Below are 8,100 nucleotides of genomic sequence, written 5' to 3' on the forward strand. Positions count from 1 at the left end.
CATGATATGTGTATGGTATATGTGGTTGGTATTTTGGGGGTATCTCACTAAGCTTTCGGGCTTACAGTTGTGGTTTAATGTTTTTCAGGCTCTTCAGGAGACCGTGGAAAGGCAAAGGCGTGATCGTACCGCTCCTCATGATTTTGTAGTAATGTGATTCTGGGAATACTCTAAATGATTTGTATTGGAAACCTTTTTGTAATAATTTAATGGAATCGGGTTGTTTTTGAAAAATTTAAATTGGTTGGATTTTTTGGTCGTTACAGGTTGTATCAACTGCTGCAGCTCAGCTGTGGATGATCGAGCTGGTGAGTGAGTCTGGGTGCGTGATCCTAAATGATATGATTTCTAGAGCCGAGAGTGGGAGATTGGTTAGAGTACTTTGGGAAGAAGGGTATTATGTGGGAGGTTTGATGATAGGGTCCCACAGGATGGTTATTCAGCATTGTCAGGATTCGGTGGTTTTATTAATCGTTATTAATTGGCGTATGAGAGCGCCGAGGGAAATAGATTATTGTTGAAGTATTAGTAGATCATTTATCTTTTGGTCCTTAAGATTTGAGTGGGGGATCATTCAAGCATCAGGGATTGTCGGTTAATTTATGTTTTGATTTCACACCGGTGGGTGGTGATTAGTGTTCTAATTGGGAGAGAATTAGGAATTCTCATGTTAAGCGTCAGCCATTGAAGGTTTTGTTTGTTGCTGTTCAGATTATGGTTTCCAGAAGGGTTGGACAGGCGTTAATCGGTGAATCTCTCAGGGAGCGGAAATCCTCCGAAGGAATTCAAGAGGCGACCGTTGAGAAGATAGGAGCATGTCACGAATTCCCTTATGTAGTGTGCTTATGTTTCCTAAGTTTTGGGGGTATGTTTTCCCTCGATAATGGAATCGAATTTTGATTCGTATCGGACTCGGATTTCGGTAACTTTCGGTATAATTGTGGAAATCTTCTCAGACTACTTTAGTATTACTAAAATCGGATTAGTCTCGATCGAGTATGGGCTTTGTGGCGAGTAAGTGTGGAGTTAGGGATTCTCAATTATGTGCATGGTAGTGATTCTTCGCGTATATCTATGGGTATTCAAGGTGGCAATAGAGTTGGTTCAAATTACGTCTGATCAGGGCTGGGTTATAGTCTGCAAAGTTGAATCTAGAGTTTGACTATCATTCTATTCTGGGATCGTGTGCGACCAAGGTCGTAGGATTTTGCTCGGATAAGCAACTTGTTCTATAGGTGGATTGTGCATTGTGGAATTCCAGCATTGTGGCGTTGGTAAGTGTTGTGAAGGACGTTGGTTAGGCCTTTTCTCTCGGACAAGGTTGATAGTTTATTAGGAACATTCCAGTCATGAGCTGAGGGCCAGGCAGGGCATACCAGACTCATACTGTGGGCTCAGAGGCAATCTAGACCTATGATGAGGACCTTGTATGGGTATTCCAGTCATAGGTTGTGGGCCTAGTGATCCTAGTAGTTCATTCTTTTGTTGGAGCGCTCTCGGAATGTACACATTGTTGAGGTTCGGGCGAGTCGTAATTGGCTGCGAGGAATCGGAAGATTTTGTGCGAAATACAAAGTAGCTCCCTAAACCTGAAGTTATGAGTTTAGACCTGAGTTTTGTATATAGTGGTATTCTGATCTAGGGTATTCCATCCCGAGGATGACCGGACCCTATGATTGATTAGAAATGACATGTTTTGGTATGCCAACGTGAGGGTTGATTGGGCCAAACATGTGCAGGATACGAGGGTATTACATCCTAAGGATGACTAGACCCATCGTGGGCATGCCTGGTATTCCAGCCCGAGACTGACTGGGCCAGGTATGGGTGTTTGGGCTTATGAGCTGGTTATTATATGTATATGGTTCAGGAACCAAAGGAAACATTGTCGTAATGATCCAAAAGAGTTCATCTCCCATTTTACATTCTGTTGTTCATTATATCCCATGGAATTGGTTATCAAACGGGTTTCTCTTAAAATGAGTACCTAATCTCTTGTCAAGAAAAGAGTTATAGGTACTAGTGTGTGATTTGGGGTTATGCTTTCTAATGAGAGCCTCAGGTTATCAAAAGTTGAGTAGCCAGTTAGGAGCTACGTGCAACAAAGTTGAATAGAATTCAGAGTGGACGGTCTGTCAAGGAGATGGACCAACCCGAGATTCAGATTCGAACTGAGTAAATGTGATTATATTCCAAGGGATTCGTTATTTTTAGGTTTTACAATACTGTGAGGGTTGGTTACAGTTGCCTTGGAATGGCTAAGGTTATGCTTGGGATTGTATCCAAGTAGTTCAAGTTGTTTGGCGTGTAAGGAATGATAAGAAACGATTTCGAGGACGAAATCAAATTTAAGTGGGGGAGAGTTGTAACACCCCGTTTTAAATAGAATAATTAAATGGTTAGTGGGGTGTTGGTTTTAGTAAGCCAAATGGCAAGAATTGAATCTCCAGGGGTTAAAGTGTAATTTTTGGACTTTATTTGTAAAGATTTTGTAATTCCCCAACCTGCTTGTGTATCAATCATATCTGTTTGATGGTGCGGACTCCTAATCAAACGGATGATGTCAGATCAAATAGAAGAGAAGGAGAAGAAGAAAATGATGAATCTTGTATGTATTGATATGAATGAAGATCTGGATACAAGATTCACACACACTTACACACACTTAAGCTCCCTATTATCTTCTGTTCATCACTAAAAAACGTTACCCTTACACTCCTCACCCTATATATACATGAGAAACATGGGCTGAAAATGGGCTTACGGTCGTAAATGGGTTTACGGCCGTAAACAGCTCCCTGGTCGTAAACCTAACCGTAAACTCATAAAACATTACAGAAAAATACATTTGCATAGAAAAGCAAACTATAAACCATATTTTTGACACAATAATCTCCCCCTTGGTTTATAGCTTTCTTTTCTTAATTGACCCAACAAGCTCCCCCTAAAAAGTAGCCGGCGTTTCTTGTTAATCTTCAGTTGGAGATTGGCTTCAACGTTTATCTTCGATGACTTCACAACTTCAAGATGAACTTGATGAATCTTCAATAAATGACTTCATCTTGAGCAGTTGGTAATTTCTTCAGAATTTGACATTTAATGCACATTAGGTGAGGAGGCTTCTTGTAAAGATTCTTGAAAATTGGTGCTTTCAGCTTGAGAATCTTCAGAGAGAACATCAGAGAGAACAAATCTTCTGGATCACTTTAGCAGGTACAACGATAGCAGCAGACTGACTGAGGAGGCTTCAATGCAATCTGTCACATAATCTTCAATTTCTGCTTCACCTTGCTTCTGGGGTTGAAAGATTGAATGTCGAAAGAATAATCTTCATTTCTTGCTCCTTCGAATGAGAATTCTTCGATGATCACGGATGAAGCCTTGGCTCAGGAAATCTTTGATACAGTCTCCATGAGTCTCATCTACACCCGGATTCACTTTTCAAGACAAAACAAAACTAAAAGAAAACTTAGCATACAAATTAAAACATAAACAAAAATATTTTTGGATTTTTTAATTCTCCCCCTAAATTTGTGCATAGAGGAAAACTATGAACAAATTTAACAAAAAGAAAAATATTTGGGATCAAAGTTGTGAGACAGCCTTAACTTGTTTATCAGTACCTTCACCTTTATACATAGATCTAGTCAATTTCTGGTATTGTGGTCCACTTAAACATGAAGAGTATCGACAAACTTTTCTAAATAAACCATTTAGCTGATGACGACCACGGGTATTGTTGTCCACTTAAATTAAGCAGCGAGATCTACAGGCAACCTCTAAATGGTTCGATTTTAGTTGCACTAGAATGTGTTCCCGAACCTCTAAATGTGTTCCCCTATCAACAAAACAAAAATATTTTTGGCTCTGATACCAATTGTAAGTCCCCAATCTACTTGTGTATCAATCAGATGTGTTTGATGGTGCGGAATCCCAATCAAACGGATGATGTCAGATCAAACATAAGAGAAGGAGAAGAAGAAAATGATGAATCTTGTATGTATTGATATGAATGAAGATCCAGATACAAGATTCATACACACTTACACACACTTAAGCTCCCTATTCTATTCTGTTCATCACTAAAAAAACGTTACCCTTACACTCCTCACCATATATATATATATATATATATATATATATATATATATATATATATATATATATATATATATATATATATATACATGAGAAACATGGGCTGAAAATAGTCTTACGGCCGTAAATGGGTTTACGGCCGTAAACCTGTTTACGGTCGTAAATGGGTTTACGGACGTAAACACCTCCCTGGCCGTAAACCTAACCGTAAACTCATAAAACATTACAGCAAAATACATTTGCCTAGAAAAGCAAAATATAAACCATATTTTTGACCCAACAGATTTTCATAAGTCAAGGAGTGTTTGGTATTATTTAGGCTTAATATGTAAGGAATTATAGAAGAAGGGACTAGAGAGTAAATTCTAGACCTATGTTGAAAGGGTTTGTTGAGGGAGGGGTTGTTGTGTTTATTATGGATTAGATTTGGAAAAGAAAGGAAGATGGAGGGGTTGATCTTGTAATTATGGGAAAATGTCTATTAGGGGCGGGGTATTTAAACTTTACCCTCCCCGGTAAACCCTAACCCTAGATGTATTGTTCCCAGCTGCCATCTGCACCTCATCTCCCTCCAGCCGCTACCTTCTTCTCCATCGACTAGCCACCACCTCGGTTGAGATCCCAAACTATCGGAGCCACCACCTCATATCCATCCTAGTACCAGGGAATGAAGTTGTGTGCATGCTGCTGTCGTTCACTTGGAAAACTGCCATTCAACTTTCATCCGCCACCTTATGAACCTCCAGTCGCCTGCCGGGAACAAGAAGCGATTGTGGGTCGTGAACCACCAAGGTTGCTTGCCCTGTTGCGCTGAAGCATTGGGAAATGTAGTTGCTACACCACCGTCTGACGCCATTGACGCTCCAGTCGCCAGTGAAAACGAAGAGTCTCACGTTGAGACTAAATTTGTGAGCTGCCGCCTGAGACTATCAAACGTGAGGTTGAATCGGTGTTGTGGTCGTGAGAAGGGCAGGTCGAACCTGTTGTTGTGGTTCTCAATGCCGTTGTTGCTGACGCCATCGTTGCAGCTGTTCCCGCCGTCAACTGTAGTAGTGGTCGCTTGTTCTGCTACTGCCGGAACCACCAAGTGGGTGGCTGGGTTATTTTTCCGATCAAGTGTGTGGGTGTGATTGTGCCACTAGAGAGCCTGCTATAGAGATGTTTGTTTGGCCAGAAACCATGGTAGACCACCATTGCTGCCAACCATGGTGGTTAACGCCGCCTTTGCTGTTCTGCCACCACCAGCCGCCGCGTGGTGGTGGTTGTGTGTGTGTTTTGCTATGGATTTAGGTGTGTGTGAGTGTGTGTGCATTATTTTGGTTTTCAGCATTGTAATTGTAACCAGAATAACAATAAAAAAAACTCCAAACCACCACCGTGAAGTGGTGGTTGTCGCCTCCTGCCGCCACCGGCCGCCGTGTCGGGTGGCGGTGTGCTTTGATTGCCTTTGGACCTTGTTTGGGGGATGTTTGGACAATGTGGGACCAATGAAACCATAATGGGCCCAAAGAAACCCTAGTGGGCCCAAAAGAACCCTAATGGGCCAATAAGACCCAATGTGACCTAAAAGCCCAACCAATAGACTAATGAACTAGTATTGGGTTGGAAACCCAAAGGGCATAAAACCCTAACTTGTGGAAATTGATCGGGATACACACACGAGAATTATGTAATAAACTTGAAATATTAAATAATAATCATTGGAAAACTAACTTAAGGTAATAATTGACTTAATAGGTTAAGTCCTTAATGGGTTAAGTGAGAAACACTTAACCCTAATTGTCACTTTATGTGAAACCCTAATGTCACTCGGGCTTTGTGTTGGGCCTTCCTATTCGGCTTTGGTAATTGGATTATTAATGGACCATCCAAGAATGATCATATGGACTAGAACAGGTTGATGGGCTTTAGGTTAAGGCCCATATGAGGAGTTAGGCCCAATTTGGAAAATTGGGCCATAAAATGGACCATAGTTTGGGCCTGTACGATTATGTGATATTGGGCCAAGGGAATACCAAGAGTTTGGACCAAAATAATTGGATGGGCCTTAAGGAAAGACCATGTAGAGTTCTGGGCCCAATATCGAAAATTGGGCCATATGTTGGGCTTTGGCCCATTACTTGACTATTGGGTTTTTGTAGTATGAGTTGGACCTTGGGCTTGGAACCCAATTATTAATTGGGTGATGTTTTGACATTGACAGTTCGGGAATCTATCATCCAGTAGCTGAGATTGTGTCTACGGGACTTCAACATTTTGAGGTAAGTTCTCCTCACTATACTGACAGGGTCTACGACATTAGGTCGGTCCCTCCGAGTTGATATATGGGTAGCTATTGATATGTCGAGTTGAGTTAGTGATGTATGCCAGTTGATATGCTAGTTTGGTAGATCTGTAGGACTACCTGTGATACTGATTGATTACCTGTTTGTGCATTTATCTGTTACATGTCGGCATGTTATGTGGGATGGGTTGAGGTGGTACTGCTCCGTGCAGTAGCCAACAAACCCTAGAGTATTCCAGATATGAACCGAGGGCCCGGTAGGCATTCCAGACTCATACTGAGGACACGAGAGCATTCCAGATACGATCTGAGGGCCCAGTAGGCATTCCAGGCTCGTACTGAGGGCTCGGTGGCAATCCAAATGTGATCTGAGGGCCCGGTAGGCATTCCAGACTCACACTGTGGGCCCATGGGTATTCCAGTCTGTGAAGCTGTGGACCCGTTACGTGTTGTTCTGTTCAGTTTGTTATGTTACGATATTGCTGATATTGTTAAGTGGACTGTATGTGTATCGGTATTTTGGGGGGTAACTCACTAAGCCTCGGGCTTACAGTTTCAATTTATTATTTCAGGTACATTAGATGATCGTAGGAAGGCAAAGGCGTGATTGTACAACTCCTCACCTTTTATGACTATGGTGGGATACTCTGATATAGAATTGTCTTGAAAACAAATTGGTAATAACTTTTGGTTTCTAAATGTTTTAAAAAGTTTAAATTTGGCCTTATTTTTATGGATGTTACACCAAAAACCATAAATGTTTACAAAACATAGTTTCCAAAAGTTATAATCGTGAATTAGAGTATCCCAAAATCAAATATCATAAAATACGAAAGATGTGCACGATTAAGCCTTCGCCTTTCCCTTGTCCTCTGAAGTACATGAAACCATAACAATTAATCTGTAAGCCAAATCATAGAGAGTTCCTCCAAAATACCACCCAATCAATTAGAAAACGAAGGCTTTGATACCATTGATGGGTTTTCTTGGTTATAAAAATATCATGTGCCGGAAAAACACTTAAACCCTTAAGCTCACATGTAACCTAGAAAGGATCTATGTTTTCTTTATTGATAGCAATAAACTATGAAGATCAATAAACCTTAGAGAGAGGTTATGAAAATCAAAATTAACATAAATAGTAGGGTTACATACCTTTTTATTATTATAGCAAATAATCAAATCAAATCCTCTTGACATTCCTTAGAAACCAAACACCAAAAGGCGGATGCCTCTTATGGCTCACACCAAAAACCAAAAACCCTAGAATGAGGAAGGGAAAGGAGATATGAGGGAAATTTCATTCAATTGCCTTTAGGTAATGTGGTGAACGAAAATTGCAAATCAAGGGGTCCTATTTATAGTTTAGGTAACTTGTAGGCAAATCAAGATTTGAATTAATTAAATAATATATTTAATATTAATTTAAATCTTTTCCTTATATACAACCAGGAGGCTTTCAGAAACCCTAGGAAATCCTCCAAAACTGTCCATACCATGAAGGGTTCTAGAATTGCTTCTTTTATTCAACTATTGAACAATTAAAATTCACCCCTTGCACCTTTAATTAATTCCAACTAATCCAAAATTAATTTCAGATTAATTCTGATTAATAATTAATTAATTATAATTGATTTCATATTAACTAATTAATTATATAAATTAACAAATCAGTTATTTAACAATCGATTTCATACTAATTTATTAATCACATAATA

The 8,100-nt window shown here is 40.0% G+C and overlaps 1 long non-coding RNA gene across 1 annotated transcript; it reads left to right on the forward strand.

Moving 5' to 3' along the window:
• The first annotated feature begins 6,365 nt into the window (after window positions 1–6,365).
• On the forward strand, window positions 6,366–7,109 carry LOC122197800 (uncharacterized). Its single transcript, XR_006191484.2, has 2 exons — window positions 6,366–6,761; window positions 6,955–7,109. It is a non-coding gene; the product is annotated as an uncharacterized LOC122197800 (long non-coding RNA).
• Window positions 7,110–8,100: the final 991 nt, after the last annotated feature.

Source organism: Lactuca sativa, chromosome 4, assembly GCF_002870075.4.
Source record: "Lactuca sativa cultivar Salinas chromosome 4, Lsat_Salinas_v11, whole genome shotgun sequence".
In the NCBI taxonomy this organism is placed as follows: Eukaryota; Viridiplantae; Streptophyta; class Magnoliopsida; order Asterales; family Asteraceae; genus Lactuca; species Lactuca sativa.